The sequence below is a fragment of the Octodon degus genome, unplaced genomic scaffold, assembly GCF_000260255.1.
Source record: "Octodon degus isolate 3935 unplaced genomic scaffold, OctDeg1.0 scaffold00035, whole genome shotgun sequence".
NCBI lineage: Eukaryota > Metazoa > Chordata > Mammalia > Rodentia > Octodontidae > Octodon > Octodon degus.
In genome coordinates, this window is record NW_004524611.1 from 1,175,570 (window position 1) to 1,198,723 (window position 23,154).

The 23,154-nt window shown below is 55.8% G+C and overlaps 1 protein-coding gene and 1 pseudogene across 1 annotated transcript in view; one reads left to right on the forward strand and one right to left on the reverse strand.

The window, feature by feature from the left end:
* LOC101570637 (protein cordon-bleu) overlaps positions 1 to 23,154 on the forward strand; it is a 111,165-nt gene that overhangs the window by 28,475 nt on the left and 59,536 nt on the right. The window lies entirely within an intron of this gene.
* On the reverse strand, positions 768 to 854 carry LOC111816617 (annotated as a pseudogene).

Below are 23,154 nucleotides of genomic sequence, written 5' to 3' on the forward strand. Positions count from 1 at the left end.
ACCCATCCACAGGGACCCATCCACAGGACCCATCCACAGGACTCATCCACAGGGACCCATCCACAGGGACCCATCCACAGGACCCATCCACAGGAGATGCTTGATAAGGTGCTTCAGGGTATACTACCATTTTCTCAGCAGTTGACTTTCAAAATACTCAGAAAACAAAGGTGTAGATATGTGTGTAAGTGTGCTTACACATACAAACATGTGTACAGACAAAGAGAAATTGTATGCTGAAGTCGTTTGAGAGTGTGCAATAAACAGGTCTTCCAGTATTCGTGTGGCTTCGAATATTTCGGAGGCTTCGCTCCGTGGTTTGTGCTGAGCCCAGCAGGCGTAGGCCGTTTCCTGCTGTGTGCGCTGCTGTCAGGCGGGTGTGTCCTGGGCAGAGCCGTGCAGCCTTCCAGGGCGTGTGAGGAGTTCACTGTGGTCAGGACACGCGGGCTCTCCCTCCAGGGAGTGTGCTGCATACGCTCCGATGTTTTGATAGCCAGTGTTGAAAATACAGTTTAAATGAATCCAAACTGTTTTAAGCCAGTAATAGTTTTGCTTGAGTCCTTTGGTCTGGGTCATTTAAGAATAGTCATACTGAAGTGGCTGAAGTTGACACGCCTGTGTTTGGCCGGCCGCATCCTGGAAGAGGCGGCTGGAATCCTCGAGCACCGCGGCTTCCTGTGAGTGGGGTGCCACGTCTTCCCGAAGTAGCAAGCGCTCACAGACGGCTCAGTCCTGGCTCTCTGAGGTTTTGGGTAAAGAGCTTTGAGCTGTTGGGGACTCAGAGTTACTCCTCTCCACAGAAATCTTTAGTAAAAGGCAAAAGATTTGTACGATCTGAAGAGAAACCAGAGTCTGTGTGCTCTGTAGGAAAAGAAGACACCTGCCACGCGGTAGGGCTTCTCTTGGCGTCTTTCCTCCAACACAGTTGCTTGCTTGAGTTTGCGGTTATCTCCCTTCTCCTTTACAGCTCGCTCAGGTGGCCTTTGGCCGGTGCCTGCTGCCCCAGGTGTCCTCTTGGTCACCTCCTTGTTACCGAGACAGAGTCCTGGCATTTGTGGCCTAGCGTGGAGGCTGACCTTGGCTCACGGTTACAGTCCAGGCTCGCCTGGCTCCAGGGTGGCCACAGCATGGGGCGGGGCTGGGCAGAGGGAGAGGTGCTCGCCCCGAGTTGGCCCAAGCAGAGAGGGGGCGGCGGGCACCCTGCTCTTCTGGGCCCACCCCGGTCACCTCCAGCCAGGCCCCGCCTCCTACAGTGCGGTCAGCCCAGGACTCGCCCATGGATGAGTCCCCAGTGAGCACAGCACCCCAGGATCTGAGCACCATGGAAAAGCACCAGCCTTGGCACACGAGACTTTGGGGGACGCTTTAGATCCAATGCATAGAAATGCTGTTAATCAAAAATTTGAATATGTACTATAATGTTACTAAAGTATGACTGTCACTGAGTCGATAAGACAGTGCTTCAAAAATTATAGCAGGTAGAACCAGTAGTTAGCCAATTATTTTTGAAAAACCGTAAGAACACAGGGAGTTATAAAATATTCCCATACGTACATTTATTAATTAGCTCGTGGAGGTATAAGAATCACTGGATGCTTTGATGTAGGACTGCTTCCGTCTGGTATGATGGCTGTGATGGGTTACCTGAAGCGGGCGGTTCACGAGGACTGCAGGCTTTCGCTGGCTGGTGCTTCTGGGGGCTGGACGCGGCCTCGTGCGGGGCCGTCCCCGGAGGGCAGTGGAAGGCAGGCAGGCAGGGCGGGCGGCGCTCGGCCAGGCGGCTGTGCGTCAGTCATTCCTGTGTGCCGCGCCCGCCTGTGTCCAGCCGTCCCTCCAGGAAGCTGCCCTCCTGCCTCCCCACCACAGTCAGCTTTTAGGGCTTCCTCCATCTCCCACAGGGTTTCTCCAGGGACCAGACTTCACCACAGATATGCAGAGACCACGGCAAGGGCTGCAGCTCCCACCCTTCGGGGTGGGGTCTCCCCGTCCTCACTCACCTTGCTTTGCTGCTGTGAAGGACACCCCTGTGCCCCTGACGCTGAGGCACAGTGGCCCAGCCACTCGGGTCTGGCGTTCCCCCTCCAGGAGCGTCTGAGCAAACTGTCTTGTGAGTACGGGAGGCACGAAGTCATTTTCGCTAAAGGACACGATCAGTTGGAGTACTCGCAGATGGATCCATAGTTTTACAAATCCTCCTACGCATTTCCAGCTTCCTTGCCTACATGTAATGGAAGAGCTAAAAATAATAAGTATGACCATTTTACCCAACGTGTCCATAACATTTTACAAAGTTCACAGAGAATTAGCTGTTCTTATTGTTGCCATAGTTTAGATTTTTGCTGTCTGCGAAAAGCCCCTGTGTTGATGTTTTGTTTGCTACAGGATAGTTCCGGTAGGAGATGCGGACCCTTTAAAGGCGGAGCCTAGTGGAAGGACTTTAGGTCACTGGGAGTCTGGCCCCGGGTATTGCGATCCGGCCTTCCGTGTTCCCTCTGCGTCCTGGCTGCCAGGAGCTGAGCAGCCTGCCCTTCCAGTATTTCCACTGTGATGCGCTGTCCCACCACGAGCCAGGGCCACAGGGCCAGAGGACCATGGCTGAGACTCTAAGATAAAGCTGTTCCTTTGGTGGGTTGATTACCTCAGGTGTTTTGTCATGGTGGCCTCATGCAGTGGTCCTGTTAAGTCTAACTGAACTGGATACTAAGTTAAATTACACAACGACAGAGCCACACACCCCTGGCACACGTGAACTTGCAAGTTGTGCCTGCTTCTCTGCCCTGAGAGCTGACCTGCAGGGAGGGTTTCCTGAGTAGCATCTTCGTTCCTTTCCCCAAGTGGCTTTTTGACATGAGGGACACAGGCTATGCTCCACGGAGACCTCTGCTCCCTCGGGGCTCGCATGCTGGGCTTCGGTCAGGGCGTCCCACCTGCACTGCGTTCCCTGAGGCCCCCCTTGTGGGTCAGGTGTGGCACCATGGAAGGGTGGGAGCGAGTCTGCTCTCCAGGCAGGGCTGGTGCTCGGGGGACCCCCTGCCACTGAAGGTGCTGCAGGGCAGGCAGTGTGCAGAGCGAACGTATTTGCTGAGTGAAAGTAAGAAGCAGGAACAGCATCACATAGGAAATAAGGGGGCGATGAAGAAACGTGGGTGTGCCTACTCGCAGAGGTGGCAGGACAGTGTTCAGAGTGTCAGGATTTGAAATGGAGTCGAGGGAGCTGCCTTGGAATCTTCTTGATTCAGGTAATCCATGGCTGACGCGTCCACGAAGGTCATGGCTGCAGGTGCTCCCCACCCTGGAAGAACGGATTCACTTCTGTCCCCGCCCCACGGAGGACACCAGGAGACAGCGCCTCCTGGATAGCTCGTGTTGAGGTCAGGGAGCAGGTGTTCGGTGTCGCATGGTGTTTTTCGCTGTTCCCAGCCCTTTTGAAGGCTGTGTGTTGGGGTGCATGCCCTGCCCGCATGCCTCCCTGCAGGAACTGTAAGTGTCCCCCTTCCGGCCCAGGGCTTCCTGCAAGCAGACCGTGCACAGCACCTACTGCATGTGCAGCCCGGGAGAGAAGGGAAGCATAGATGGTTCCGAAGTTGCCACAGACTTGCAGGACGGGCGTAAAAGCGGACTTGGATAGGCAAAGTCTACCTATGTTAGAAAATGATCCACTTGCAACGTGCCTCTACCAGCCCAGTGGATCTCAGACATTTTCGAAGCTTTAGGCCACTGAGGTGTTAGCATAAGTACCTTGGAAAAAGTAACTTGTGTCCCAGGAGGTGGTGCTTGTGCAATTCTTTTAGTCATACTTTTATTGGAGAGATTTCCAAAGCTACGGGGATAACCTGAACAACTTCCTTTTTAAAATCTGGCTCTGTCACTAGGCAACTTTTGTGTTTATGGTCACAGTTGTGTCTGAGGCTTCTATTATCTCAGTTTAGAAAAAAAAAAGTTTGTAATAAAAAAGTGTTTTCCCTGCCTACTTTAGATTTTACTTACTCAATTTTAGACATTTGCAGAACTGTATAAGTGAAGGAGTATTGGAGTGGATGGAGACTTTATAATGCGGACATTTGGAGTTTGGGGCATGGTTTCTGGTTCCAGTCTTCCTTGCCAAGCAAGCTGTGAAAACTAGAATTTCTGGCCCCGAGGCAGTTCCTGTAAACTCTAATCTTGCCCGCTTTTCTGTTTGGAGCTGGACATAAGGAAGTCCCACGGCCTGCGTCGCCCAGCAGTGCTATGATCATGGCTAGCTGAAGCTGAGGCGGTGACTCTGGGGGCACCTGGCGTTGTGGGCCTGTGTCCCGGGGGGCAGGGTGGTGCTAGGGATGGAGCCCTGCTCCGTGGCAGCAGACTGTGTCTCCAGCTACACAGAGCTGGAGTCATTGGGTCAGAGCACAGCACAGCTGGCTAGTTGGGAACCAAGCACAAAATCTCCTGTCCCACGGCAGTGTGAGACGGAGAGGCACCAGGCATGCGCGGGCGTCAGCACGTCCGGTGTCAGGAGAAATACCCATTGTGAGTGCCCGACCGCAGCGTCTGAGCGCGAGTTGCAGTTGGGAGTGTTTCTCCTGTGCCCTGAGACCAACGTCAAGTGCAGGAGAGATATCTTATGTCATTAAACAAAAAATCTTCCAAGAAGCGTTTGATCCCACTCTATGCGACAGAGAGCTGTGGGTCATGAGCACCTCGGTGCGTTCAGAGCACACATCTGAGCCCGCACTCCATCCAGGGCATCCTGAACACGAGGGAGGATGCGGAGAGGCAGGAAGCTGCGGGTGCTGCTTGCAGCGGCGTGCCTGCCCCTCTGGTGGGGGCTCCTCACTCTCTCAGGTGCTCCATCCTGTGCGGCGTGCTGCGGCCCAGCTCCCCCATAAATCCTGCCTCCAGCCCTGTGCTCCGAATCCCGTCCCTGATGCTCTGGACGTGAAGTGTGGTGAGGGGCTGGGTCCCCTCTGGGCTCATCTGGGAGCTCATTTGAATTTCTCCTGTGAAAACTCGCCAGTGCAGTCATTTACGCTTCATGCGGTTTGAAAATAACCACTACAGTGTATGTGTGCAGAGCACACGTCTGCCGGGCATCGCCGTGCTGGGAAGCCGTCAGCAGCAGGGCTGTGGTGGGCGCCTGGACGCACTGTGGTCCTGCCTGGCACAGAAGCACCAGAGGGAGCAGCAGAGCCTGTCCGTCAGTGCCTGGCGCACCCTAATGGGAGACATGAGGCTGCAGGGCCAGAGTCAGGCCAGCCTGGAGCCCAGCTGTGCTGTGTGTGGACACCAGAGTCACCTACCGGCTGTGTGACAGGCACACAGTTCACCTGGGGAGGACCACAACAGGAGAGGAGGGCCAGGGCCAGCCCATGGGACGCTCCGGGGAGGGAGGTGCCTTGGACCTGCGTCGTAGAGCCTTGCTGACCTGGGCCCCAGCGCTGAGAGATGGGGACAGGCCCCATGCCCATGCGCTCCTGCCTGGGTGCCACGCCACAGGCCATTCGTTGCCTTGGTCCATGTGTGGTGTGAAAGGACCTTAACATCAAGGGCTGATCCAAAGGATGGTGCATGTTTAAATTAAATTTATTACAGTAGGAGACACACTGCCACAGAGCCCTGGCTTCCCAAACGCTCATCCCTTGCTGCTGTGCTTCCTGGAGCAGCTCTGGAGTCCTCTTTCCTGAGGGTCTGTAGCTGTGTCGATGTGGCTGCCTCCCTGTCCTGAATCCGTTTAGGACATTTCCCTTTCGTGGTCCTTTCGCCTGAGGAAGGGCCTGGGGGTGCGCGGTGTCAGACCTAGGGAAGGCGGGCAGTGAGGACGCAACACAGCATCCTCACCACCTGCCTGCCCTCTGCACGGCGCTTGGCGGCAGCACTGCCGAGGTTCCCAGCCTGCCTGTGGTGGGGCAGCTGTCGTACCTCCTGTGCACACGTGAGTGAGGACCCGGTGCCGAGGGGGTCAGGGGCGATAGGATGAGAGGGTGAGCTTTGCGGGGGACTCACAGCAGTGTCTCTTACTTTTTAAAATGGAAATCATCACAGTATTTTTTGCCCGTGCCTCCTAGCCCTTTTGTTCCACTAGAAAATTTAGATATGTAAGTTGGTTGTCTTCATGAAGGTCAACATACTGGCTTTTTTTCCTTCCATTTTAAAATTCTGAGACAATAAAAGAAGCATGACACATTCTGTAAATGCTACAAGAATATTTAGCCCTTTCTACTTAAAAATAACACTTGTGTAGCAAATGGAGCTCTCTGTCCATCTGCAGAGACCTGTGCTAAGTAGAAAATTAAGCATTTGGACAACATATTGATAGTAATTTTCTTCGGAAATTGCAGGTTACTTGCAGGCAAGATTTACTTTTTATCTACAGACTTATACACACTCGGGCCAAGCATTGCAGGTTCTTAGGCGACACTGCCCTGTGGCTGGGTCCCCACATCACCACCCATCAGTGCCCAGCGTGGCCCCCCCGGAGCCACAGCACTCACGGCCCCGATAACACACCGTGGCTTCTGTGTGGAGCCTCTGCGAGCCTATGCCTAGGTGCCTGGGCGTCGGCTACCAGAGAGATGCTAGTTACAGAGTCATTCTACTATATTTTTTAGAAAATAGCCCCAAGACAAAGTCCATATTTGTTCAGTGTGAATACAGCTTTTTGAAAAATATTTTCAGTATGCAGCTGGTTGAGCCCCGCACGCAGCAGAGACGCAGTGCGGCACCCGTGCTTTCACAGTCTGTGAAGTCGCGTTGAGAATTCTGCGTTCATCGCATGCCATCCCTGCTGTGGGCACAAGCCGTTTGTTGGGAGGATTTGTCCTGAGCTCCCGTCTCCGACGAGCTCCTCTTGTCCAGGCTGATGCTTGTGCCTCACAGAGGGAGTGGAGGTAGAGGCCGGGGAGACGGCATGCAGAATCGCAGAACGGAATCCTGAGTGGAAGGCGGCAGAGTGGCTTCTCCTTGTGGGAGGACTGGGTGGAGTGAGACGGTGGCACGGATTGAAGGGCGTGGGAGGAAGTTTGGTGGGGAACAGGGTGGAGATGCTGCAAAAGCCATGCAAGCCGCGGGGGCTGCGGGCAGCTGTGCAGCTGGGAAGGCTCTGAGGAGGCGCCCCTTGTGGCTGGCCCTGAATACCAGTGCCTGGGCCTGAACAGGAGGGCTTGTTGGGTCCCCAGTTCCGGGAGCTTCAGCCTGGGGTTGGCCGCTCCGAGGCAGGAGCACATGCAGTGGGGCCTGGCAGAGCAGGGGCGCCTGGCTAGGTGCCAGGAAGCAGAGCCCGGAGCAGGAGCCAGAGAGGAGGGGCTGGGGCCAGCAGAGCCCCAGGTCACGGTCAGGCCCCGACCTCCAGCTCAGCCCCTGTTCCCGGGTCCCCACTGGCAGGAGCCTACTGCCCTGATGGACAGCAGGCCTGAGGTGAGTGTGTGCAGGCTGGTCCCCTCCTTACCCCTCAGTCCAGTCTCGCTGGCAGGGGCCTTGATGGGTACAGCCACGGAGGCCAAGGCGGAGAGGGAGTGGGCGGTGGAGCTGGGGCTCCTGGTAGGCCCCTTGCCCTCCAGGGTGCGCGGCCAGGTGTGCTGGGGATGAGCTGTGTGTGGAAGGAGAGAAGGGAACGGTCCCAACCAGAGATGCAGGGTGGAGACCAGACGTGCTTGGGGTGCCCCCTGCTGGATCCCCTCTCCCAAGGCAGCTGTTGTGTCCTCTGGGCAGCAGGTTCTGTGAGGCAGACTGCAAGGAAGGGCCTCTCCCCACGCACTCTGCAGACGCCAAGCATGTGCAGTCCTGGTCCACCGTGCCCGGCGCTGTGTCCTCTGCTCCTCTGTCTACAGGGCAGTGAGGTCTGACCTGGCTGTGGTGACTGTGAGTGAACCCTGGAAAGCAGCGCACGCTGGCAGCAGCTCCTTCACCACTCTGAGCGCAGGGTGTGCCGGGCCAGGCGCCTGTCCTGGTGTCCGTGGCCCACTCAGCAGGCCGCTGGGGCTGTGAGGTTGGGGTCATTGAGGTCCCCCCACCCCTCCCCTGCCTCCCACCCACCCCACACTGGCGATCTGCAGCCAGCAGGCTACTCCTTATTTTGCTGGAGTTTGAAATCTAACAATTTCTAATTTTTTTTTTTTAATGAAGAGAAAGCATTTTATAACCCAAGAAAATGGTATGCAATTCCATGACTAGTGTCTACAGATGGAGGTCTACTAGGAAACCGTCCAGCACCGTGGTTGAGCTCTTGTGACAGTGCCGCCAAGCCCCAAAGTCCCAGGTAGTTACTGTCTGGCTGGGATGGAATGTGTTCATTGCCCACGGACCTGGAAGCAGGTGACACTGTAGTGTGTTCCTGGTGGGCAGCACTGGCCTGTGCCCACACAGAGATGCCACGGCCATTGCCCACCGACCAGCAGGTCTGAGTGCAGAATGGGGACATGTACAGGGGCCACCGCAGTGTCACATTTCTTACCCTAGTGCCAGTGGGTGGAATGCCCTTGCTGAGCACAGATAACAGGCAAGTGACCAGGTAGTGATGCATGCTGAGGAGCTGCACCTCGGGCTTTGCCCTGGTTGGTTCAGTCAAGATGTAGGCGTGAAATCTTGTCCGAACGATATTAACACCAATCTTTTAGCACAAACTTTTCCTTTCGATGAACTAAGGCTTGAGCTGTTTAACTGTCTTGTGTAATATATCTTTTCCCCTTCTTTTCCCTTTTCCCCACGATAGTTGAATCAGCGTTAATTTACATTTCTCGAATGGCCAATGATGTTGTCTCAATTACTTTTCTGTTGTTGCTAAGACAAAATACCCAACACCCCAAATCAAGGAAGGAAAGGTTTAGCTTTTCCTCCATACTTTGCTCATACTCATGGAGGCTTCATCCACACTCGGCTGGCTCCAAGGCAGAGTAGCACAAGGCAGAGGGCAGCTGTTCATGGTGGTGGAAAACAGCAAAGAGCAACGGCAGGAGCAGCAGCTGCGACAGTAGCTAGCCCCTCTCCATTCCCCACATGGTATGCAGATTAGCCACCCAGGGCAGGCGCAGCACTCACACCCATAACCCTAGCACTGGATTATGAACCAATCACAACTTCTAGAAGCTGCCCAAATGACTGCATGAGGCTTTGGGGGGGGGGTCACCTAGACACAGACTGTCACAGATGTTGAACTTTGTTTCATTTATTTATTTGACGTTTGTATTTATCTGAGATGTGTGTTTTTATCACTGGTGCCCATTTTTGAATTGGGTCTTCAAATTGGGGGGCGTCTTTTCTTTTTCTGGTTTTTATATGTTCTATATAAGTCCTTTGTCTGAGGGACCCCTGGCTGTAAGTTATAACTACTCTGTGGGTTGTCTTTTCACTCTGTTGTTGACCTCTTTTGTTGTGCAGAAGCTTGTTAATAAGGGGTGACCATTTGCTCTCTGTAAGATTTCCCTGCAGTCTAGGTTTTGTGCAGAAAGTCTCTGCCTATACCTATGTCTTTAAAATGCCTATTTTCTCTCCTAGTAAATTTAGTGTTTCTGTTTTAATACTTAGATCTTTGATCCATTTTGACTTCTGTTTAGTGCATAATGATAGACACAGGTCTAGCTTTAGCCTTTGGCATGTGGAAAGCCTGTTTTCCCAGCAACGTTCTTAAAGAGGCTATCTTTCAGGGAGCATGTCTGACTCCTTTGTCAAAGATTAGGTGACTGAGTGTGTTTGGGGTTGCACCTGCATCTTCCGTTCTATTCCACTGATCTTCAGTCTGTTTTTTTTTTTTCCCAATACCATGCTGAACTTATCACAGTAGCTTCATAGTATAATTTTAGGTCTGAGATTGTGTTGCCCTCTGCCTCATCTTTGTTGCCAGGAATTGCTTTTGCTATTCTAGGTCTCTTCGGGTTCTAAGTGCATTTTAGGAGTGTTTTCTCGGCATCTGTGAGGTATGCTAACGGTATTTTGATTGGAATTGCACTAAATTTGCACAGCGGTTTTGAGAGTAGGGCCGTTTTAACTTTTCATTCTGAGCTTGTTACTGACAGTCTGGAGATTCCAGCAGCTGGCCGGTGGGTGCCGAGGTGAGCAGCTAGTGGGGAGCTGGCTGCCTTCACTTGGGAAGCCCTGAAAGAGGAGCTCCTAATCTGCATCCCCTGGGTCAGGCAGGGGCTCCAAGGAAGCAGGAGGGGAGGCTGGGGCGGGGGCGGCCTCCTTGTTTGCTGGCCAGTGGGCCAGTCATCGGTAGCAGACGCCCACAACAGTGCGGTACTAGTCATGGGCAGTGCCTACTCCCGGGGACACCGGTGTAGCACTGTGATCTGTGACATCAGCGATCAGTTGGCCCCTGGGCTGGATTTCGGGTGGTGAGCAGCTCAGGGCGTTCAGCATAGGCCAGCCCCCCCATCTTCTCAGCTGAAGTCCTCTCACAGCTTTTGGGAAGCTGACTGCTCTAAAAACACTGGAAAATATAGCTCTGTGATACTGCTCTACTCAAAGACGTCTTTCATTTTCCTTACTGATGGGTTAATTTTCTGAAACAGAGGCAGCTCTTTGAATACTCTCCTTGAGAGGATGTTTTCTTTTTAAATAAACACCTATCCATGGCTCAAGGCATCACAGAGAGGAGAGCATGTGGCAAGAATTCTATGGTTTCTATTAATACTGTAACACGATTCCGTTCTGTCTGGGTGGGCTGGGGATTGGCCCAGTGGGAGAGCCGTGCTGGCTGCCCTGGCCTCTGTCCCCAGGGCTGAGGAAGCGGAGCACTCGTGGGCGTCGAGGTCAGCCCGTGAGCCACTGCTTGCGGCCTGCTTCTCGTCTGTGCACTTGCCCCACGCATGGAACCCAGCCACGCCTCCTACGCGCAGCCGGCAGGGCCTTCCCGCTGCTGCCGGTCCTTCCGCTGAGTGTTAGGCTGGAGAGAGCAACAGCTTTATGGCCCAGAGATCTCTGTTTCTCTCACTAGATCAGCATGAAGGTGAGAGACATTAAGCTTTAACCTTCACAGTTACAGATTACCTCGCTGAGTGCCGAATGGAAGCAGGGAGGCCACAGGGGCCTGCACGGCGCAGCAGAGAGCCCCCGCATGGCGCAGCGTGCTGGCACGTGGGCAGGTGGGTGCGGTCTTCCTCGCTGCACCGCTCCAGTTTAGGAAGCGGAAGGACAAGTGGGGCTCCAGGGGCTAGTGCACGTGGGCGTGGCTGTTGGAGCTGCTGCGTTTAAGGGGCCCAGAGCTCCCAGCACCCTTACTCCCCCAGAGGAGGGGGCACTGGGAGGGGGAGGGGCAGGAAGTGGAGCCCAGGGCCTTCACTTTGAGCTGTATCCCCAGACAGGCTCCTGCTAAGTCACTATATTGTCCGGGCTGGGCCTGAACTTGTGACCCTCCTGCCTCAGCCTCCCAGCGTGCCAGGATTGTGAATGTTAGTGTGCATTAGTTCTCTTCAGCCTTAAAGGACAGACTAAGCGAGACCTGGCAGGCAGCTTCTGCTAAGGCAAAGGCAGTTTCTGCCCGGCCTCCTCCTGGTGTGGAGAACCGGGTGGGCTCTGGGTTCAGTGGAGGTAAGGCATCTGCCTGAGGGGCGTAGAAGGTGGGCGAGGCTCTGGGCAGGGCCTTGGGGTGGGGAGGAGGAGGGGTGCCACCAAGGCCTCCGTGCAGCGGGGAACCCCGTTCCCATCTCTGTGGCTTCTCCTGTAGTGTGTCCTGGGTTAACTTCCTGGAAAGAGGGGCCCTAGCCCTCCCCGCGACCAGGGAGGCACCCTGGGCAAGACAAGAGGAAAAGCCTCTGAGCCTCAGGGGACCCAGTCTCTGGTGTCCTGGCTCCAGAGTCGCCTCTGCAGGCAGTGCTCTGTAGAGAAGCCTGGCCGCAGGCCCTGTATCGGGTTATTCAGGGCTGGGACACACAGAGACCGGGGGAGGGGGGGCCAGGCCACCACACTTGGCCATGTCCTGGCTGCCAGCCGCGGGAGTGGTGGCTCTAACCCAGGAGCCCCTCAGCTGCAGGACAGTGTAGATTCCGCCAGGCAGGTGAACTCGGAGAGCGCAGGCCAAGGAAGAGCAGGGGTCCTGGCGGCCTCTGGTTCCCGGATGACAGAATTGATGTCACCCAGAGGAGAATACCTAGCTGAAGTGAGGACAGTCAGAGCTGTGGAGGCTGTCAGTTCTCCCCTGGGACCGCGGACGGGTGGGGAGGGGACAGCGTGTTAGAGTGTGTCCTCTGGGGAGCTGAAGTCCACTTCCTGGTCACTGTATCTCTCCTCCTGACGCCCAGCCGCATGCACTCGTATCCCCCACCCCGACGACACCCTGCGCCCGCCCTCGGTCCCTGAGCCTGGAGGCTGCTGCCGCCCTCTTCTCCCCGCTCGGGTCCTGAACTGCTGCTGCTGGTGCTGTCTGCAGGCTGAGCCCGGCCACCCTCCTGGCAGCTCTGGCTGGGAGGAGATGGCAGCAGGTGCTGGCTTGGGTTTCACCAGCCCAGGCTTGGGGAGGCCCAGCGCCTATTTTGAGAATCAGTGGTGGTGCGGTTGTTCGAGTGTCTCATCTTCAGGGGAGAACTCAAGACTCCAGCACTTAGCAGTTGGTCCAGAGGCGCCTGTGTGGAGCCACGGGCCTGGCTTCCTTATTTTGCTCCTTTTGTTCTGCTGCTTTTGCTGGAGGTATCTTGGCTTATACAGACTGCCGTCCTCATATGGTGCTTTCCCTGGCATTAGGCAGTAAGAGCTCTGTTGATTAACAGGAGGAAGTAACAGTGTTAGTAAGTAAATAGTTAGCTTTTTTTTTTTTAAAGATTTAATTGTTTATGTATTTGGTACAGGGTCTCACTACATAGCTCAGACTCGTAGTGGTTCTCCTGTATCAGCCTTCCCAGTCCTGAGATTATAGGCGTGCACCAACATGCCCAGTTTCAGTGGTCCCTGTGGCATGGGGCCAGCGTAGTATGTGGTTCCAGGGATTGAACCCAGGTCCTTGAGCTTGCCAGACAGGCACTTAGACCGTGACGCTATCTCCCGGGTCCCTTGAGCTGGGTTTTTATGTTTCATTTCTTATTTCAGTGGCGGGGATCGAACCCAGGGCCCTGTGCATGCCACACAGGCGCTGCACCGCTGAGCTGTGCCCACAGTTCTTTTGTGTTTTGTATTTTGAGACAGGGTTTCACTAAATTGCACCATTTCCTATGCTAGTTTTGCACTTGTAGTCCTCCTACCTCAGCCTGCAGATGACAGGTGTGTGCCGTGGTGCCCAGCTTGCCCAGCTGTTCCGAACAGCAAATGTGCACACATTTGCAAGCAGAATTGCAGTGACGTCATCAAGACGCAGGCCCAGAAATCAGACCTTCCCCGGAGACCCCATCCTGGGGCCGTCACGGGGTCCCTCACTTCTGTGAGCCCAGGGCAGTGGGTTCATTTTCCTGAGAAATTCTCGGGCCTCTCTCCTGTTCCTGGCTCAGTAGAAAGCTGGATCGTCAGATTTCCTGCCTTTCAGTTATTTACAAAAGTAAATAGAAAGGGAGAGCGCTTATCAAGCTTGGCCGAGGCGCATGTCAGCGCGTGGCGCCCCGTCCCAGGCCCGCAGGTTTTATCTTAGGGGTTCCCACTCATTTTGCTTTTTTTCTCACTTTGCTAGAAGGAACTTAATACAGCTGTTGCTCTTATTCCCACCAAGGCGGACAGAACACATTGTGTGGTGTCCAAAGCAAGCCACTCTCCTGGCCGTTTCCCGGCCTTCGGGGGCTGTGTCTCTGCGCTGCCTGACACAAGGGTTGTTCTGCTCTGTGTCCTTGTGTCCCCCCCGGTGGGCCCAGGGGAAGGGTGTGGGCCTTGCCGTAGGCCGGCTGAGCTGAAATTGGTGCTGATCTGCCTGCGCTTCGCTGCAGTGCTGACAGGAAGTGGGAAGGGACGTAAATCCGTAGATGCCAGTTGCGCCTCAGAGTGCGCCATCAAGGAATTTCATGTAAACTAAAATTTGCCAAATTTCAGTCTGGTGCGTTCAGGAACAGGACTGCCGCTCACGCGTATCCCTCCCGTCCTTTCTGGGGCCACCCGTTGCTTCCATGGTTACGCGTCAGGCCAGTGGCTCGCCCTCCTTTCCTGGTACTGGGGCATCGACCAGGGACGCATGTGTACCTTTGTGGGCATTTTCATGGGCTCTGCCTGAGGATGGCGCCCAGCCTGGGGCAGAGCAGGGAAATCCTCAGAGCTGCTGTTATCCCATGAGGAAGTAAGAAAACCTCTGCTCCCAGGCCACGGCTCAGAGGAGGTGACGCACGGTCCCTCCCTGAGAGCCCCTGGCCATCCACAGGCAAGAGGCTTCCTGGTGCCCACAGCGAGGGAGGCTGGCAGCAGTGGATGACAGGATGCCCGTTGTGCCAGGGCTGCAGCTGGCCTGAAGTGCCAGCTCCGAGCAGGGCTCTCCAGGAAGGAAGCTGCTTAGTCCTGGTCGGGACCTGTGGTGGCCACAGATGGGAACCGGAGCCGCAGGTCAGCCCTGTGCTGCTTGCCCGGAGGTGGCAACCTGGGATCCCCTTCTCCCACCTGACGCATTCCCACCCCAGCCGCTCCTGAGATCCTGTGGGAGGAGGGTCCTTGCCTCTGTCCTCTGTCACTTCTCACTGCTTGCAGCCTGCAGGAGAACGGCAGGTAGGGACAGAACAGCAGGCACCCCCCACAAGTGCAGATGGCAGTGTGGGCTGTGGTGGACGCACCTGGGACCACTGAGATCAGATGGGGCAGCAGGGACCTTGGAGCCTGAGCCTTGGAGACGGCTGGGGGTGATATCCGTGAGAGCATCAGTTTCCTGTTAGGATGGAGGAGATGGGGCCTGGGTAGCCTGGGGTGGGGCCTTGGACTTGGGAGCAGGAGCTAGAGGAGGGAAGGAAGAGAGGAAGACCCGGAAGAGGCGGTGGCACAACGAGAGCCTCGGGACAGTGGAGTCCCTCCCCAGAATGGGAGGCTTTGTTGGAAAGACCCCTTCATGGCCATCATGACCCCCGACCCGTGCAAGCACCCTTGGGGCTCACCGAAGGCAGGTGACAGCAGGTACCAGGTGGCCTCTGCTGCTGAGGTGAAGGAGGCGGTAGCCTACAGGGGCAGCTGAGGGACATCCACTCTGCTTCCTGTGGGATGTGCTGGCCAAGCCATACTGCCCTAGTGGGACAGAGGGGTCGACCAGAACTCCAGCTCTGTGTGGCTAGAGAGGTTGGCAGGGCCAGGGTGGTGTGGCCAGGAGGAGGAGCCAGAGTCCCCCATCCCTAGGCCCTGCGCCCCCCTCCCAGAGCAGACCTGTGCATCTGGCTGTGGCCCTGTGCCCCAGGGCAGTGCCATTTGGTAGGAAGCAAGTCTGAGGTATGACCCAGGATACAGTGAGGCTTAAATAAAAACTTCAGAAGTTGTTATAGGAAAAGCCACATGACCACGAATCCACCCAGAAATCCTCCCCTTGCGTTGTGCACTGCCCTCCATCCCGTGGTCCTGGCCACCTCCTGCAGCAGCTCTGGAGTCTTCTTTCCTGGGGGTCTTGAGCCACAGGGTCCTGGCTGCCTCCCTGTGGTGAACAGATTCAAAATGTTTCTTTCTTGGTCATTCTGACTTGGGGGAAGGCCCAGAAGTCGCACAGGGTCCATCCCGTGACAGGGAGGGTGAGGACCCGGCGGTGCGCTTTCCCAAGCTGCCCTTGCAGTGCGCATGCTTGGCGGCGGTGTTCACTGTGTGTCTGCTCGCACCTCATTAAGTCGCTCAGGAAAGAGGACTCCAGAACTGCTGCAAACAGTGGCCAGGCCTGTGGGATAAGTGCGCTCAAAGTGAGGGCCAGAGGTTGGAGGAGGTCGATGGCCGTTTGTGGTTTACCATAGTAATTTACCTTTTTTTTTTTTTTTTTAACTAATTCACCTTACGTTTGTCACACTGCGTATGTATTTCAAGCTTGAAAAGCCAGAGGACACTGTCCCCTGAGGCCTGGCTGCAGGACAGCCACAGGCTTCCAGTTGCATTGCTTAGGGAGGAGGACAAAGCAGAACTTGAGGAGAAGGTGCTAACCCCTGCCTGGGCGGGAAGGACAGGCAGGAGCACTTCTCCGAATTCCACACACGCCCGGAGCAGGAGGCTGGCTGGCTCCTGCAGAGCTGCCTGGCTCTCCAAAAGGCACTGGGCGTCCTCCCTGGGACAGGGCCCGGCCTGCTGGGACAGCAGCTGGACGCCCTGGGAAGGGGCGCTTCCCGCGGGGGCTCCTCATCTAGAGGATCCCTGGGCTCGTCCTGCTGCCTGCGGTGCAGAGGGCTGTGTGTGCGCACAGTGCACCCAGGACGCGGCTCCTGCCCTGCAGCGTGGCTGTGCACACAGTGCACCCAGGACGTGGCTCCTGCCCTGCAGCGTGGCTGTGGTGTCCTTGCGGGAGCCCAGGCGTGCACAGCCAGCACCCAGCTGCGCTGCTCAGGTGGCAGTTCATGAATAAGTCAGTGCCAGACGCAGCAGAGCTGCGGGTCCCCCAGGGGCTGGAGGGGCCCTTTGCTTCTGTCCTCCTCTCCAGGGGACCCCGCCCTCCTCCTAGGGCTGCACAACCCCGTGCCAGGGCAGGGGCGGGGCAGCCCTCGCGGTATGCAAACATGGCCCGCTGTGTGGCAAGCAGCACGCTCTCTGATTTATTTCACTGTATTTGCTCAGAGTGTCCCAACCTCAGGATACTTTTCCGAAAGGAGATACCTTTTTCTGTAATATTCAACAATGCTGCAGCTCCGAGATTTCACGTGATACTCAGCTCCAGCTTGGGATTCTTGCCGATAGCAAAGCAATCCATACCCCGGGCCCTTTCTTAACTTACTTGAGTAGGGTAATAGCTGTGGGACCCAGCTCTCAAATGTTTCTCTCTGAATATGTACTGGATTCTCGAGGAGATAACACTTGCCCACATACGCAGGCTCCTGCCGCTCAGAGCTTTTGTTACTGCGTGCAGGGTGGAGAATCCGATCTGCAGAGCTGATCTTTTATGTTGAAAGCTGCTCCCACCCCTAGGTCAGAGCTGTGAAATTCTACTATGAGCAGGATTTCTCTGTTGATTCTGAATGCGTTTGGGGCGTAAATGAGCCTTTATTGGGAGTCTCAAGGTGCCAGCTTCCACTTGATCCTGGCGGAGCTGAGAGGGGTTTTGGTGATTCCAAAGGGTAGACTTGCTTGGAGTAGTGAAAACCGGTGTCACAAGCTGTAGTCGCTGAGCACCGAGTCTCAGAGCCGCGGCACAAGCCAGGAGCCCTCTCCAGCCCTCGTGTGAGGCTGAGTGTTCTGTCTCCTCTGCTCTTGGGGACACTGAGGCTTCAGATGAGGACAGCGCACCCAAGCCACGTCTTCTGCAGGAGGGTGTGCAGTGTGACTGGTGACCTGCCTCCTCCCTGGCCCTGAGCATGGCGGTGGCTTCCTGCTCCCGGAGCCACGTCTGGGGCCCAGATCCCAAAGGCGGCACACTTGCGTTGGCCTGCAGTGCAGTGAGTGGTGGGCACGGCCTCATCCCGACTTCGTGAGCTGCTCAGCCTGCCCACCCAGAGGCCGCCCGCACTAGCCCTTGCTTGGCTGTGTTTTCTGGTGCCGCTCTGATTGCACTTTGTGGGTAAGGGCACGGACAACAGGCAGTGCTCGGGGGCCGTGGCGTGGGAGCGTGAGGCTGAGAGACATGGCAGGGATGCTGGTGCCCTTGTCCCGCCCTTTGTGGTGTTGGTTCCCATCATGAATCGGCTTCTTGGCGGGAGAGGAGCCTGGCTTTTGCTGGGTGCTCGAAGGAGGCCCTGACCTCCAAAGGCACCCAGGGCTCTGGGCCCCACCCAAGTCCTGGTCCAATGCCTATGCCACCCCAGCCCTGGCACAGCCTTTCTGTGCCCTGGACCCTGGCCTCTCCCTGTCCCTGAGCTGGTTGTGACAGCATCGGGATCCTGCCTGAGCTACAAGGAAGGCGGATGGAGAGTGTCTGGAGCCGTGTCCAAGAAGAGGGCCTGTCTGGTGTGGCTGCATGACACACTTTGCTCAGGGGCATCAGGCACCCGTCATGGTGGTGCCCCCACGCGCACTGGCATTGCAGCCCAGCACGGGGTCTGGGTTGCTGCCACGACCCTCAGAGGGTGCGCGAGGGGCTGCCTGGGGTCCCAGCCCCAGCCCTGGAGCTCCGGGCTTCCCTGCTGTGGGGCCGGGGGAGTCCCTCAGCTCTCAGTCGTCTGGTCGGGTGTGTGCGTGCAGACCTCAGTGAACACAGCACTTGTGCAGCGACTAGCTCGTACATGGAGTGCAGAGTCCACGGCGAATGCTGCGTTTTGAGGAGGCGGCTTGATCAACTGTAGAGTGCACTGCTGCTGAGCACCATCCGACAGAGCCGCAGGCTGTGGAAACGGGGTGCTGTGTCCTCACCCACCACAGTCACCAGCCTGGCACCGTGCACCTTCGGCTCTCCCCTGAGTCAAAATGACATAAAAGGGAAACCTTCTCAACCCACTCGGGACATCAGAGCAGGACGGTGCAACTGCAGAGCCTCAGAAAAGAGGACTCCAGAGCTGTTGCAGAGGCGGCCAGGGCGAGGGCACGAGTGTGCCCAGACCGCGGGATGATTTTGAGAATTAGTGCGCGCTGCCTTTGCGGTAGTCCTCTTTACATGTTTTATTTAAGCTTTTGCTGCTCTTGTGGATTGTCTCTGGTTCTTGCTGGGAAAAGGAGGGCTGAGATCAGATCGCTGCTGAGTGGGGGCGCAGGTGCCGGCGGTGGCCACGAGGGCCTTCGTGGTCCGCAGCCCTGCCTGCCTGCTGTGCCCTGTGTGTGGGCACGGGATGCCCTCTGCCCAGCACCGGCGGGTGCCTGATGCCCAGCCCATGCTGCTTTTGCACAGTCCCACCCTGGCCTCTCCCTGCAGTGCATTTTGCTTACTGCTGATGCCCAGGAAGATTCGGCCCTTTGTCCCTTGGACGTGAAGTCTGGAGCTAGGACCAGAGGGAAACTGAGGAAGCGCGTGGACGGCTCTGAGGCTCCCTTCCAGGGCGAAGAATGCACCAGGAGGGAAGGGCGGCTCCTCCTCGTGCACCCCACAGCCCCCACATCGGCTGGGGAGTCGCAGAGCATTCTTGGGGGCAGTGCTGACTCTGTGGTCTGCTGTTGTTTGGATGGTGAGAAAACGTTACGCGCTGTCTGCAGTGCTGGCCGCAGGCCGTACCACGCGGGAGCCCAGCTCAGTCTGCAGGCCCTGGCCACCCGGCCCAGCAGCCAGCCATGGCCTCTGTCACCACCGTGGAATGATGTAGCAGCCCTCACCCTGAGCCTGATGCCCTGGAGGACTCAGCCCACATGGCACCACGGGGCTTTCCTGGAGCAGAGGACCTGCCAAAGTGGGGAGAGGGTGTGGGTGAGGTCCAAGGTGGGGGTCAGCACAGCCCTGTGACCCCCAGCGTGGGGTCCCTCTCCGGTCTCTGTGGCTCAGGCCCGCTGGAGCACACAGATGCTTCCCAGAAGTGTATTTCACGAATGCGAAATGCTCCATTTTGAGTAGCATTTGCTCAGTTCCTGTGTGTGCATGCACACTCACGCTTGCACACTGTGCACACAGGAGCCCTGCGCTCCCTGAACGCCTCTCCCCAGGGCCCAGCTGCCTGCTGAGCTGCCCTGTGGACTGCAGTCCCCGGCCCTGCCACGTGTGCCATGGCGCTGCTTGCAAGAGGAGCTGAGGGCAGGACAGGTGAGGCAGGAGCGGGCTCCACAGTGGCAGGCCTGCTGGAGAGGCTGCGGCATGGGGCTGGGCTGCAGCTGCCTGTGCACGTGCTGCCCCGGTGAGGGGGCTCGGAGCCCTGCCCAGTGGGTCTAGATGAAACAGTGCTCCTGTGGGCACAGTGGGCAGCAGCAGGTTTGTCTGGACACTGACCCTCTCTGGAAGCTTGGTCCTGTCCCAGAGCGGGGAGGACGCGGCCTCTTGCCTCTGTGAGCTGCCTTTCATGCGATGGCCCTTGGTGGCAGTGCTTACCATATTTCTGGTCATGCCTCAGAAAGACCCTCAGGAAAGAGCCCTCCAGAGCTGCTGCGGAAAGTGGCAAGAAGGCTGGGATGAGTGGAGTGAGGGGAGGATTTTGACAGGAGGTGGGGGGGAACAGCATTGTGTCTTTAAAATTACTTTAGTAATTTTAAAAGTTAAATATGTATTTTTTGCTCAGCCCTTGTCTATATTTATTTCATTAAAAATTGCCAGGCAAATACATTCTTCTTTCTGAGAGCACAAGTAACATAGACCTAGGTTTCTTGCCTTGGGCCCTAGCTCAGTTAACATGACCTGTGTGTGTCTTGCTTTTTACTCTAACATGGGGTGATGCAGGCCCTTCCTCTTGCAGTCCTGAATGAGGCTGTGGCTACAGTCCGAGCTCTGCGTTTAGATTCCCTGGGTGTAGTGTGATCCCTGCCCATCTGTGGTGCAGCACACGTGGCCCGCACTTCTGAGCTATGAATGAGGGCGGGCAGTAGTGCCCGGGGAACACACGAGTGAGTAGACAGTGAGCCTTCCTGTGGTGGGCTTGTGTCAACTGTGGTGTTTTTAATTTTATAAAACAAAAGGAAGGAAGTCCATAATATGTCAGGGTAGAGCATACGTTTATGAACCTTGGGGTGGAGGTGTCTTTTAATAAGAACACCGAAGAAACTCACTGTTCCCCTGAGAGGCAGGTCACGTACTGTGTGCTGATCAGGCGAGTGGGCTCCTGCAGGCTCCTGCAGGCTCTTGTGGACTCCTGTGAGCTCCTGAGGGCTCCCGTGGACTTCTGAGAGCACCTGCAATCTCCTGCGGGCTCCTGCTGGCTCCTGAGGGCTCCTGTGGGCTCCTGTGGGCCCCCGTGGGCTCCTGTAGGCTCCCATGGACTCCTAAGAGCACCTGCAATCTCCTGTGGGCTCCTGCGGGGTCCTTTGGGCTCCCGTGGGCTCCCGTGGGCTCCTGCAGGCTCCTTTGGGCTTAGGGCTCCTGAGAGCACCTGCGGGGTCGAGAGCTCCTGTGGGCTCCCATGGGCTCCTGTGGGCTCCTGCAGGCTCCTGTGGACTCCTAAGAGCACCTGCAATCTCCTGAGGCCTCCTGCGGGCTGCTGAGGGCTCTTGTGGGCTCCCATGGACTGCTGCAGGCTCCTGTGGGCTTCGAGGGCTCCTGAGAGCACCTGCGGGGTCCTGAGGGCTCCTGTGGGCTCCTGTGAACTTCCCTGGCTTCCTGGGGGCTCCTGTAGGCTCCTGCCTCTCCCTGCCCGCTCACTGATTTACCCATGGCTAAGTGAGGTCTTTCAAAACAGCGCATGGCTGGTGTGATGGAGAAAAGTGAGCGTTTGTGCAGGTAAAGGTGCAACACACAGTGAGGACTCACAAAGTCATTCTTTTTAAGTTTGATAAATGAATTTTTTTTTTTTTTTTTAGTACTGGGGATTGAAATCAGGGCTTTGCGCTTGCCAGGGAAGCACTTATTCTTCTGAGTGATAAATGAAATTTAATGGAAAATTGACTACAATATTTTTGGTTCTTGCTTTTTCATTTCTTTATTATTTGTTTTTTAAAAAACATTTTTAAAGAAAAATCCCCAAAACTGAAAGAAAAAAAAAAAAAAAAAAAAAAAACCAAAATATTTTGCCCCACTGCTAGAAACTCTTCATCCTTCTAGTCATGTCCTCTTCCTCTTCTTCCTCTTCCTCTTCTCCCTCCTCCTCCTCCTCCTCCTCCTCCTCTTCCTTTTAACCTTCCTGGGTCTGTTCCTCTCTCTTCCAGGGAGCAAATCACAGACCCCAGATGCAGGCCAATAGCAAGGCAGATCTAGCTGTGAGAGGCTGAATGCTGAGCCGGCATCATGTCGCTACCCTCCCACACAGTCCTTCCACCCGAGGTCCCACAGTCCCTGGAGACCTAGGGAAGATGTGCTTGTCATGTGGCAACAGTGTAGGTTTCACTCTTGCTCTGGCAGTGTGATATACAGGGGCGGGAGCCCAGCTGGCCACTCAGAATCCACAGCTCAACCTACACGGGTTATTCTCCATCATTTCTGATGAGATAAAGTGGTTTTTTCCATGGGGAAAAAACTGACTCATTTGATGCCAGCCAGAAAGAGCTGCGTGACAATGATGTGTGTCTATGATTTAGATACAAACTGAGGTGGTCTCAGGATGTAGACCCCTACATCCCTGAGTCCTCCACAGCCACTATCAAAGGGTGAGCCCTAGACCAGGACCTCAGGACCTCCTGGGCCCTCCCTTGGGATAGGCCAATATTAGCCCTCCCAGAGCTGATGGATCAGGAACTCCAGGGTGGACCAAGACTCTGGGCTTTCCTGAGCCCCTCAGATGTCCTGATGCCCCAGTCCCCACTAGGACCTCCGAACCCCCATGTCCTACATGGGAGGATCCAACAAATGTTGGACAGAAAAGACTCAAGCAAAAATCACATCTGTACTCACCATGTACAGGCCTTTCTCCTTGTCATTATGTCCTAAATGATAAGGGGTGGCAACTCTTTTCATACTATCTGTGCTGTATTAGGTATCACAAGTAGTCTAGAGATGAGTTAAGTAGATGAAAGGATTGCAAGGGTTATAGGCAAATACTGCACCATTTATATAGTAGCATCGTCAGACCATGGTATCCCTGGGGGTCTTGGAAATGCTCTCCTGTGGTTACAGACGGACCACTGTAGGCACTGTGCCAACACTGCAGGCCATGCCCTGTCGTCCCCAGCTCCCCCTGCCCAGCCCCCGGCCTGTGCTGTCTCCCTGCCACAGGGCCTTCCACAGTCCAATCCATGTTGTGCCGAATGAGCGAGGGAATTCTCAGAGGAACACATGGACAGAATGCTAAAGACAAATACAAGAGAAACGCCAGGTATGGTGGCACACACCTATGATGCCAGCGCTCAGAAAGCTGAAGCAGGAAGAGCACCATGTTTCTGAGGCCAGCCAGGCTACACAGTGGGTTCAAATTCAGCCTGAACTACAGAGTGAGACCCTGTCTCCAAGAAAAGGAAGAAGAGAAAGAAGGAAAAGGTGGAAGAGGAGAAGGAGGAGGAGTTGGAGGAGGAGAAGGAGGAGGAGGAGGAGGAGGAGGAGGAGGGGAAGAAGAAGGGGAAGGAGAAGGAGGGGGAGGAGGAGGAGGAGGAGGAGGAGGAGGAAGAGGAGAGAAAAATTGAACTTCAGATCCAAAAGAACTCAGAGAACTTGTCAGTCACCCACTCTGACTTCTGACCCACAGATTCTTTTTTTTT